The sequence below is a fragment of the Rhinoderma darwinii genome, chromosome 2, assembly GCF_050947455.1.
Source record: "Rhinoderma darwinii isolate aRhiDar2 chromosome 2, aRhiDar2.hap1, whole genome shotgun sequence".
Classification (NCBI taxonomy): domain Eukaryota; kingdom Metazoa; phylum Chordata; class Amphibia; order Anura; family Rhinodermatidae; genus Rhinoderma; species Rhinoderma darwinii.
Genome location: NC_134688.1, coordinates 222,442,726 through 222,455,336, shown reverse-complemented (window position 1 = coordinate 222,455,336; position 12,611 = coordinate 222,442,726). Strand labels below are relative to the sequence as shown.

Sequence of the window (12,611 nt, the reverse complement as noted above, 5' to 3'; positions counted from 1 at the left end):
TGGCCGACTTCAAAATGGCCACCATGGTCAACACCCAGCTTGAAAAGTTTCCCCCCTCCCATATACTAATGTGCCACAAACAGGAAGTTAATATCACCAACCATTCCCATTTTATTTAGGTGTATCCATATAAATGGCCCACCCTGTAGTTCTATTTTACCTATACTGTAAAAAACAAACACAGGCTGGGAGGGCAAAAACACTTCATTTTAAGAAGGCCAATTTCCCCAGGGTGAGGGCTGGAATTCAGGATATAGACTGGGAAGAACTAATGTCAAATAATGGTACAAATGATAAATGGGAGATTTTAAAATCTACTTAAGGTAATTATAGTGCAAAATTTATTCCTATAGGTAACAATTATAAACGACTAAAATTAAACCCCACATGGCTTACACCTTCTTTAAAAAGGGCAAGACATAACAAAAAAAAGGGCATTTGAAAAATACAGATTTGAGGGTACAGCTGTAACCTTGATAAATTATAAAGTGCTTAATAAAATCTGTAAAAAGTTTATAAAATCAGCAAAAATACAAAATGATAGGCAGGTGGCCCAGAAAATTCTTCAAGTATGAAAATGGAAAAAAGCCAAGGTCTGAACATGTAGGACCCCTAAATAGTGATAATGGGGAGTTGGTCACAGTGGATCAAAAGAAGGCAGAGTTACTAAATGGGTACTCTGTATATACAACAGAAGAAAGATCAGCTGATGTAGCCGGTGCCAGTGCTGTTAATATATCAGTTGATATACTGAATTTGCTGAATGTAGATATGGTCCAAGCTAAGTTAAATTAAATAAATGTACACAAGGCCCCTGGGACCAGATGGGTTACACCCTAGCGTTCTTAAAGAGCTTAGTTCAGTTATTAATAATAGTTATCATTTTTTTAACAAGAACTGTAACATACCCACACACTTTTCTACCCTTTCCCTTACAATTTACTGTCCATTGATTCGTAGTGTACGCCTTGTGTGGTTTCTTGTATTATTATTGTATTTACATTTTTTGGGGGTATTTGCCAAGTCTTCGTATAAGGTGCCTCTTCCTAATTTCCACTATAGGCACCAACCCTCATGTGCCTTATCATAAATACAGTCCTGGGTATACCCCTGGAATATATCTTGACAAACCCTTTTCTTATGCTCTATTAGGGACCACTGTAGCACAGATATAGAGCACAGGTCAAGTAGCATGGGTAGAGAGCAGCACAATACATATAGACAATGAAGAGAGCAGTACAATACATGTACTACAAGTATAATACAGGTAAAGTACAGGTAGAGAGCAGTACAGTACATGTAGTACAGATAGAGAGCAGTACGGTACAATACATGTAGTACAAGAGCAGTACAATACATGTAGTACAAATAGAGAGCAGTGCAGTACATATAGGACAGGTAGATAGAAGTACAGTACATGTAGTACAAATAGTGAGCAGTACAGTACATGTAGCACAGGTAGAGAGCAGTACAGTACATGTAGTACAGGTAGAGAACAGGATAGTACATGTAGTACAAATATAGAACAGTACAGTACATACAGCACAGATAGGGATCAGTACAGTACATGTAGCACAGATAGAGAACAGTACAGTTTAAGTACAGGGCTGGCGTCAGCACCAGGCAAACTTAGGCAAGTGCCCACTACCCCTGGGGGGCGCACTCGGCCGGGTGCTGATGCTGCCGCTAAGGGCAGGCTGGGCCAGGGAGCATGTGCCCCCCTGGGCCAGTCCCCTAGTAAACTTTTAGGGCTGTTCTCCATATTTGTTTCCCTATCCTTCCCCTGCCGCGGCCGCACTATTCCTTTAAGAGCCCTTATCTAGCAGACGTGTGGTGATAGGCACATCTGCTAGAACACGCCCCTACCCTGATGCTGCCCGCACCGCCAGAGCAGAGCTGGAGCGCCAGAGAAGACACAGAGGAGACGCTGGCTGGGCTGAGACGGAGATGAGCTCTGTCTAAAAATAACTGAGAGACGCTTACTGAGCTCAGCCTCCTGCCCGTTTTTAACTTAAAAAGGTAATCGACGGCCAATGCTAGGGATTGGGGGGCATCTAAGCATGTTGGCTGTTTGCAAGGGGGGTGGTCTAAGCATCTCACTTCCTGCAAAGGGCTCTATGGGGGGGATTATCCCCCCAAAGAGACCTCGGTAGTTATTATACTGCAGGGGGGACGTTTTTGAGCGTCTATGACTGCTCAGACCTCAGCAGTAAGTCAGACCCCCAACCTTGCAGTATAATTCTTCCCCATAGAGCCTTCAGCAGTCAGTCAGATTCTCAGACCCAGGGCCGGCGTCAGCACCCACTGCTCTTTGGGGGGCTCACTCTGCGGCTAGCAAACTGGACCCCACGTTAGGCATGAATCGATGCCTTTAATACATTGAGTGCTAACACTATCAACAAGATTAAAATCTGCAGGCCCCTGAAGAGTTACGGCAGATCTTAATATAAGTAATGAAACGCGTAGGGCTGACAATTTAAGGATGAACGATATTAGAGCTTCAACTAGGACTATTACTCAGTAGCCGCAGTATTGACTGTGTTTCAGTTAATATAGAGCTGGCTAACTCTGAAGCAGTGCAGCAATCTGGGATTGAGAAGCTGCACAACTATCCTAGAGTACTGGTTGTAGGGCAGAACATATGGGAACAAGGTCCCTGACTACACTAGCAGTACTATCAGAGTAGGAGAAAAGGAAATATGACACCTGCGTGAATTACTGCCTATTTATATTAGAAGTCTAGCTTGGAGATAAAATAATAAAATACAAAAAAATAATTATAAAAATACAAAAATAAAAAATATATACAAATATAGTATTATATCTAAATCCAGACTAGACTCACAATAGGCTTAGAGCACGTATCGTTTTGGCCTACCAATTTATCGTTACTGAAAGCATCAATGTAAGTGCAAAAGCACTAGTAGTAAATATTGTTACATCTGCATTATTAATTATACGCAGATACAATTTATGAATTGGATACATGTAGTTACATGATTATCAGAACTAGACTAAAAATCAGTGAGCAATTCAATATATATTCTAGGGAAAACTATCAAAAGACTTTGAATAACACAGTGATAATTGAAACTAATATGGGAGGGGTTAAACTAAATTTTCAAATTATCTCTGTACGGAGCTGTATTTGTGCTGGTGCTGTATATATGTACTGAGCTTGGTTCTGATGTTGTATATATATGTACTGAGCTTAGTTCTGGTGCTGTATATATGTATTGAGCTTTGATCTGGTGCTGTATTTATGTACTGAGCTTGGTTTTGTGCTGTGTTTATGTACTGAGCTTGGTTCTGGTGTTGAATTTATATACTGAGCTTGATTCTGGGGCTGTATATACGTACTAAGCTTTGTTCTGGTGCTGTATATATGTATTGAGCTTGGTTCTAGTACTGTATATATGTACTGAGATTTGTTCTGGTGCTGTAATGATGGGGGTAGGGAAACGGACAAGTGAGCCCTAATCTACCCGCCACTCTGTCCCTGCCTACTTGCAATGACCCGCCCTAGGCGACGGGGTACAACTGAGCGGCGGTCCCTACGCTCAGTAAGTGCACGAGACAAACAGACAAGGGTACACAAAGCTAAGGGAAATGGGGCAGTTGCCCACGGCAACACCGTGAGCAACAAGAGTGGTGAACGAGCAGAGTCAAACCAGGAGTGAACGAGGTACCAAACGCAGAGCAGGAGAGTAGTCAGTAAGCCAGGGTCAGTATGGAGCAGGATCAAATAGTTAGAAGCTGTAGCTGGGCCAGGAATCCACACGAGAAGAATCACAAGCAAAGGAGGAACAGGAAAGGCAGGTATAAATAGACAGAGGGCGGGAGCTAGCTCCGTCTGGCCAGGCTGCGATAGGCTCTCCCGCTCCTAAGCCTGCCATCCTGAGTGGTGGAAGATGGAGTCAGTCTCAGAGACATAGACTCAGGTGCAGACTGATTACCTATGGGCGTGTACACAGAAGTTGTGCCTGGCAGATCCTTTACAGGTGCTGTATATATGTACTGAGCTTGGTTCTGGTGTTGTATTTACTGAGCTTGGTTCTAGTATTATATTTATGTACTGATCTTGGTTCTGTTGTTGTACATATGTACTGAGCTTGGTTCTGGGGCTGTATATATTTACACGGCTTGTTTCTGCTGCTGTATATATGCACTGAGCTTTGTTCTAGTACTGTATCTATGTACTGAGCTTGGTTCTGGTGTTGTATATATGTACTGAGCTTGGTTCTGGTTCTGAGGACATTCCAATTTGTGGGATGAGTAAAACTATATGTATAAATTGCATCTATATGTACGTTTGATTTAGACTTTTATAGCCTCTTATAGTTTTTTCAAATCCACTTGCAAAGGTTGTCTGGATTCTCAAAGAGATACACTTATGAGTTCACAATTAATATCGTTTATTCCCTAATTATAGAAAACTGTAAAGGATCTGCCAGGCACAGCTTCGAGGTTAACTCCCAGAACTAGTCAGTCAGCACCTGAGAATACATCCCTGAGACTGACTCCTGCTTCCACCATTCAGGCTGGCAGGCTTAGGAGTGGGAGAGCCTATCGTAACCTGGCCAGACTCAGCTAGCTCCCGCCCTCGGTCTATTTAAGCCTGCCCTTCCTGTCCCTCGGTGCTTGTGATTCTTTCCTTGTGGTTTCCTGGCCCAGCTACAGCTCCTGCTATTTTTGATCCTGCTCCATACAGACCCTGGCTTACCGACTACTCTTCTGCTTTTCGTTTTGTACCTCGCACACTCCTGGCTTGACTCGGCTCGTTCACCACTCTGGTTGCTCACGGTGTTGCCGTGGGCAACTGCCCCTTTTCCTTGCTTGTGTTCCTTTGTATGTTTGTTGTGTTTGTCGTGCACTTACTGAGCGCAGGGACCGCTGCCCAGTTGTACCCCGTCGCCTAGGGCGGGTCGTTGCAAGTAGGCAGGGACAGAGTGGCGGGTAGATTAGGGCTCACTTGTCCGTCTCCCTACCCCCTGCCATTACATAATCACAAGCCCATACCTAGTCTACCCCTGGTCCCTGACACCACTATGGATCCCCGTGAGACCCTGGCTCAGCAAATGCAGGGTCTCTCCCTACAGGTCCAGGCCCTGGCTCAGAGGGTCAACCAGCCTGATGCTACCCTGGTAGTTCCCCTCACCGCACCTCTTGAACACCACCTCAAGTTGCCCGACCGGTTCTCAGGGGACCGGAGGGCTTTTCTCTCCTTTCGGGAGAGTTGTAGGCTTTACTTTCGTTTAAAGCCTCATTCCTCAGGTTCTGAGAGCCAGCGGGTGGGTATAATTATGTCCCGGCTCCAGGAAGGGCCCCAAGAGTGGGCCTTCTCCTTGGCTCCTGACGCCCCTGAACTTTCCTCCGTTGATTGTTTCTTTTCTGCTCTCTGACTTATTTATGACGAGACTGACAGGACTGCCTTTGCCGAGAGTCAGCTGGTGACATTAAGTCAGGGTAAGAGACCTGTTGAGGAGTATTACTCTGACTTTCGGAAGTGGTGCGTAGCTTCTCGGTGGAATGACCCTGCCTTAAGGTGCCAGTTTAGGTTGGGTCTGTCGAATGCCCTGAAAGACCTGCTAGTTAGCTCTCCCTCTTCTGACTCCCTAGACCAGGTTATGGCTTTAGCGGTACGACTTGACCGACGTCTCAGGGAACGACAACGTGAACGTTTATGTGTTTTCTCCTCCGACTCCCCCATGATGCCTCCCGAAGCTCCGTTGCTTCGTTCCTCCCCGAAAGATTCAGAGATACCTATGCAACTCGGGGCCCCCGTGTCCCCCCAACAACGTAGAGAATTCCGCAGGAAGAATGGTCTCTGCTTCTACTGTGGGGACGACAAGCATCAAGTGAACAACTGTCCTAAGCGTAAGATTACAGCCAGAGAACTTCCGCGTCTAAGTGATCATCGGGGAGGTCACTTGGACGCACAGGTATTTCCCGTAAATATGAAACATACTAAGATCTTGCTTCCCTTTCAGGTCTCTTTTGGTGGTAGGTCTGCTACCGGCAGTGCCTTTGTGGATTCAGGGTCCTCTACTAATATCATGTCTGTGGAATTTGATATGTCCCTTGCTATGCCTCTGATTGATTTGCCTAAACCTGTCCCGGTAGTGGGTATCGACTCCACTCCTCTTGCTAATGGTTATTTTACACAGCATACCCCTGTTTTTGAACTCCTTGTTGGCTCCATGCATTTGGAGCAATGCTCTGTACTGTTGATGCAGGGATTATCGTACGATTTGGTTCTAGGTCTTCCCTGGTTGCAGTTGCATAATCCCACGTTTGACTGGAATACTGGGGAGCTAACCAAATGGGGTAATGAATGTTGTACGTCATGTTTTTCTGTTAATTCTATTTCTCCCCCTAAGGAGGCGAATACGCTACCCGAGTTTGTTCAGGACTTCGCTGATGTTTTCTCTAGGGAGGCCTCCGAAGTGTTACCTCCTCATAGAGAATACGATTGCGCTATCGAATTGGTACCAGGAGCTAAGCTTCCTAAGGGTAGGATATTTAATCTTTCTTGTCCCGAACGTGAAGCTATGAGAGTGTATATCCAGGAATCCCTGGCCAAGGGTTACATTCGTCCCTCTTCTTCTCCGGTAGGTGCTGGCTTCTTCTTCGTGGGGAAGAAGGATGGTGGTCTTAGGCCATGTATTGACTACCGTAGCCTGAATAAGGTCACGGTAAGGAACCAGTATCCCCTTCCTTTGATTCCTGATCTCTTTAATCAGGTTCAGGGGGCCCAATGGTTTTCTAAATTGGATCTACGGGGGGCGTATAACCTTATTCGCATCAAAGAGGGGGATGAGTGGAAGACTGCGTTTAACACGCCCGAAGGCCATTTCGAATACCTCGTCATGCCATTTGGGTTGTGTAATGCCCCTGCGGTCTTCCAGAATTTCATAAATGAGATTTTGAGAAATTACCTGGGGATTTTTCTGGTAGTGTACCTTGATGACATACTGGTGTTTTCCAAGGACTGGTCCTCCCACATTGAGCATGTCAGGAAGGTGCTGCAGGTCCTTCGGGAAAACAAACTGTTTGCCAAAACCGAAAAATGTGTGTTTGGGGTACAGGAGATTCCATTTTTGGGTCAAATCCTCACTCCTCATGAATTCCGCATGGACCCCGCCAAGGTTCAGGCTGTGGCGGAATGGGTCCAACCTGCCTCCCTGAAGGCGTTACAGTGTTTTTTGGGGTTCGCTAATTATTACAGGAGATTTATTGCTAACTTCTCGGTCATCGCTAAGCCCCTTACGGACCTCACTCGCAAAGGTGCTGATCTCCTCCACTGGCCTCCTGAGGCTGTCCAGGCTTTTGAGGTCCTTAAGAAGTGCTTTGTCTCGGCCCCCCGGGGCTGGTTCAGCCCAACCAAATGGAGCCATTTATCGTGGAAGTTGACGCATCTGAGGTGGGAGTGAGGGCTGTCTTGTCCCAGGGTACCAGGTCCCTCACCCATCTCCGCCCCTGTGCCTACTTCTCCAGGAAGTTTTCGCCAACTGAAAGTAACTATGATATTGGCAACCGCGAACTCTTAGCCATTAAATGGGCATTTGAAGAGTGGCGCCACTTCCTGGAGGGGGCTAGGCACCAGGTAACGGTCCTTACCGACCACAAGAATCTGGTTTTCCTAGAATCTGCCCGGAGGCTAAACCCGAGACAAGCTCGATGGGCGTTATTTTTTACCAGATTCAATTTTTTGGTTACCTATAGGGCTGGGTCTAAAAATATTAAGGCTGATGCACTGTCGCGTAGCTTCATGGCCAGCCCTCCTTCGGAGGAAGATCCTGCTTGTATTTTGCCTCCAGGTATAATCATTTCCTCGATCGATTCTGATTTAGTCTCTGATATTGCTGCTGATTAAGGTGCAGCTCCCGGGAACCTTCCTGAGGACAAGCTGTTTGTTCCCCTGCAATTCCGGCTAAGGGTACTTAGGGAAAATCATGACTCCGCACTATCTGGCCATCCAGGCATCCTGGGTACCAAACACCTCATTACCAGAAATTATTGGTGGCCTGGGTTGCTTAAAGACGTTAAGGCCTACGTCGCCGCTTGTGAGGTTTGTGCTAGGTCCAAGACTCCCAGGTCCCGACCAGCGGGCTTACTGCGTTCGTTGCCCATTCCCCAGAGACCTTGGACACATATCTCCATGGATTTTATCACCGATTTGCCTCCATCCCAAGGCAAGTCGGTGGTGTGGGTGGTGGTGGACCGCTTCAGTAAGATGTGCCACTTTGTGCCCCTCAAGAAACTACCCAACGCCAAAACGTTGGCTACCTTGTTTGTCAAACACATCCTGCGTCTCCATGGGGTCCCTGTCAATATTGTTTCGGACAGAGGGGTACAATTTGTTTCATTGTTTTGGAGAGCCTTCTGTATGAAGTTGGGGATTGATCTGTCCTTCTCCTCTGCCTTCCATCCTGAAACCAATGGCCAAACGGAGAGGACTAATCAATCTCTAGAACAATACTTAAGGTGTTTTGTCTCTGACTGTCAATTTTATTGGGTCTCTTTCATTCCCCTCGCCGAATTTTCCCTTAATAACCGGGTCAGTAACTCGTCAGGGGTCTCTCCTTTTTTTTGTAATTTTGGGTTTAATCCACGGTTCTCCTCCGTTTCACCTGGTAGTTCCAACAATCCCGAGGTAGAGGTCGTTCATCGGGAACTGTGCACAGTCTGGGCCCAGGTTCAGAAAAACCTAGAGGTGTCCCAGAGCGTACAAAAAACTCAGGCTGATAAAAAACGTTCTGCTAACCCCCTGTTTATGGTCCGGGATCTGGTGTGGTTGTCGTCTAGGAACTTGCGTCTCAAGGTTCCGTCCAAGAAGTTTGCTCCCCGGTTTATTGGGCCGTATAAGGTCATTGAGGTCCTCAATCCTGTCTCCTTCCGGCTGGAGTTACCCCCGTCTTTTCGGATACATGACGTGTTTCATGCCTCCCTCCTCAAATGCTGCTCCCCGTCCTTGGCTCCCTCGAGGAGACCTCCTGTTCCCGTCCTCACCCCTGAGGGGGTGGAATTCGAGGTGGCCAGGATTGTGGACAGCAAGATCGTCCAAGGCTCCCTCCAGTACCTGGTCCATTGGAGAGGATACGGGCCCGAGGAGAGGACTTGGGTACCCGCCCGGGATGTTCACGCTGGGGTATTGGTCAGGAGGTTCCACCTGCGTTTCCCCAGTAAGCCAGGTCCACTTAGAAAGGGTCCGGTGGCCCCTCATAAAAGGGGGGGTACTGTAAAGGATCTGCCAGGCACAGCTTCGGGGTTAACTCCCAGAACTAGTCAGTCAGCACCTGAGAATACATCCCTGAGACTGACTCCTGCTTCCACCATTCAGGCTGGCAGGCTTAGGAGTGGGAGAGCCTATCGTAACCTGGCCAGACTCAGCTAGCTCCCGCCCTCGGTCTATTTAAGCCTGCCCTTCCTGTCCCTCGGTGCTTGTGATTCTTTCCTTGTGGTTTCCTGGCCCAGCTACAGCTCCTGCTATTTTTGATCCTGCTCCATACAGACCCTAGCTTACCGACTACTCTTCTGCTTTTCGTTTTGTACCTCGCACACTCCTGGCTTGGTTCACCACTCTGGTTGCTCACGGTGTTGCCGTGGGCAACTGCCCCTTTTCCTTGCTTGTGTTCCTTTGTATGTTTGTTGTGTTTGTCGTGCACTTACTGAGCGCAGGGACCGCCGCCCAGTTGTACCCCGTCGCCTAGGGCGGGTCATTGCAAGTAGCCAGGGACAGAGTGGCGGGTAGATTAGGGCTCACTTGTCCGTCTCCCTACCCCCTGCCATTACAAAAACATTTATATTATTAGTGGAGTTAGAGAGTGCAGAAATGTACAGGGAAAAAATATTCTACATCAGAAAGGCTGCTGTTGTGGACTGTTATGTGCGGTACAAATTAAGACTGAAGATATCATTTTAAACCTATTATGTACTAAGAACCTGCAACATCCAGCACATTACAAACTGCAGCAAAACACTATTTCAAATAATGCTGTTTTCATTCTTTAAAGAAGCATATCTGAAAAGTTGTAAAGCATATTAGGCCATCAAAATCTAATCATCACTATATAGAGTTTATAGCTCTCCACTGGTTTTTTATTTCCCAAATATCTTTTTTTAATGTAATTTACACGACATTGCCAACAGTGTCTAGAAATAGAAAATATGGGGAATCACTGTTCTCTCCAAATAGGATGGTGTTTACCACAGTGCAAGGCTCCAAAATATACTTCTCAGAAAAACTGTTTACTTAGTAATGAAAACGTTTAAAATGATAGTGAAGGGTAAAGAGATCTGTTAAAATATACATTATCAATTAATTTCAAAGCTATGAAAATAACTAAATTGTCAAATATAACATAAATTCATTAAGAATTTACCTAAGGGTCTTTTTACACGGCCTGCTCTTTGATCGGCCGTCGTTGACCGGCATATGTTTACTCCTTCAAGAAGGAGCAATGATTGGTTATGTATGGGGACGAGTGATTGTTACTACAATTGTTTGTCCTCATACGTTTACATTATGGCGGCAGCACATCTTCCAGTTTATACAGGGAAATGCGCTGCCGACTATTTTATTGGCTGCATAAATAAGCGGATCCTGCTCGTTAATCGGCTAATGGTTGCCCTATTTACAAAGGGTAATTATCAGGAATGAGCATTCATATGACTGCTCGTTTGTCCGATGATTGGCCCGTGTAAAAGGGTCTTAAGTCTATATGGGTTATTTAGAGAAAGTGAGAGAGAGAATAGATAGATAGATAGATAGATAGATAGATAGATAGATAGATAGATAGATAGATAGATAGATAGATAGATAGATAGATAGATAGATAGATAGATAGATAGATACTGGACTCAACAGAGTATCCCCTGGCACTCTGATGGGCAAGATAAACCCTGATGGCTGGCGCACTTATATGTCAATATTTTGCAACAACATGTCTATCTATAACACAAAATGTCCATCTATAATACATTTGGCTAATATATTGGCGATGCCCATTTTATGTAAAATTTCCTAAAGCTGTATAAACTGCATTTGTAAAAAGTGCACCTTTTTTTCTAGGACATTTAATTTGATACATGTGTCTGTCTAATCTCAAGTAATAGAAACTGGGGAGGAAACCTCCAGCTCACCTAACACACTCCAGTGTGTTTGTAGAGTAGCACTCGGATCCTCGTGTCGGCACACGGTGGAATAGCAAAGGAAGGAAGGATAGGATCCAGCGCTGGGTCGAGTTTAAAATGGATTTTCTGTTCCAAGTTTATTGGCATCGGTTTAAAAGGAAGTCCAGTTGTATATGTCCTGGGTGTGTAAGAAGGTGGAGGTATTGTCCTCGGGGCCTACGCGTTTCGGACGACTGCCGCGTCCTTAAACTTGGCTGTAGTCGAGGACAGTCGTCCGAAACTTGGAACAGAAAATCCATTTTAAACTCGACCCAGCGCTGGATCCTATCCTTCCTTCCTCTGTCTAATCTCATTAACCAGGAACCAGGGATGGATTTGGCATTTCTAGGGCCCCAAGCAAAGTTATGTCTGGGGCCCTAATTAAATAATTTTTTGCCTCCTTAGTGCACTTCACAGAATTAATGTCCCCTTAGTGCCCCCTCACAGTAATAATCTTCCCTTAGTGCCCCCTCACAGTAATTAATTCTCCATAGTGCCCCCTCACAGTAATTAATTCTCCATAGTGCCCCTCACACAGTAGTGATGCATCCTTAGTGGCCCCTACAAAGTAAGGATTTCCTCTTAGGGCCACCCACACAGTGATGCCCCCTGAGTGGCCCCCACAAAGTAGTGATGCCCTGTTTGTGCCCCTATACAGTAGTGATGCCCATCCCCCCTTACACAGAAATAGTGCCCCCTAACATAATTAAAGTATTACACACATAGCCCTGTTTCAGCAGCATTTTCTTCAGGCCTTTTCCAGCATGTGCAGTCGGTGGCTCAGCACAGGCTAGCACAATGACAGAATCATGCCAGTCTGCACTGTGGTCAGTGGTCAGAAAATGAAGGATGAAGTATGGAGCCAACAGCTCCCTGCTCCCATATTGTATTCAATTGAATCTGTGTCCTGAGGGTGCAGATAAAATGAAAGGTCTGTATCTGTGCCCTGGGGATGCAGATACAGTTTAAAGTGGTGCCGGCAGCCCAGGCCCTGTAGCAGCTGCTTCGGCTGCTATGGCGATTGTTACGCCAATGACCACAACTGTATCTGCATCCTGAGGATGCAGATATAGTTTAAAGTTATGGCACTGTCAAGGGGCCTGACCCCTGGGGTTCCAAAGCAACTGCATTTGTTCCAAGGTGTTAAAGACTGGCACTGAGTGCAACATACAGTACATCAGAGGCGGACACAGACAGCAGAGGACCCCTGTGCACAAAAAGTATATGGGCCCCTCTTGCTCTCCATTAGCTCATAGTGCACTCCCCTTATGTTTATCTAACAATACACTAATAATTGTCGGATATTAAATTCACTAGATCGGCTAATCTAGAAGACCGTAGAAAGCTGTTAGCTGCTTTTAAGGTGAGAGTGGGTCCCTGTACAGCTGCACAGATTACACCTATGGTATTTCCGCCCATGCTGTGCAGTGTATCTC

General features: G+C 46.0%; 1 protein-coding gene across 1 annotated transcript in view; it reads right to left on the bottom strand.

Annotated features, from left to right (window-relative positions):
• The window catches only part of LOC142741794 (uncharacterized), a 659,023-nt gene that overhangs the window by 281,239 nt on the left and 365,173 nt on the right, over positions 1-12,611 (bottom strand). The window lies entirely within an intron of this gene.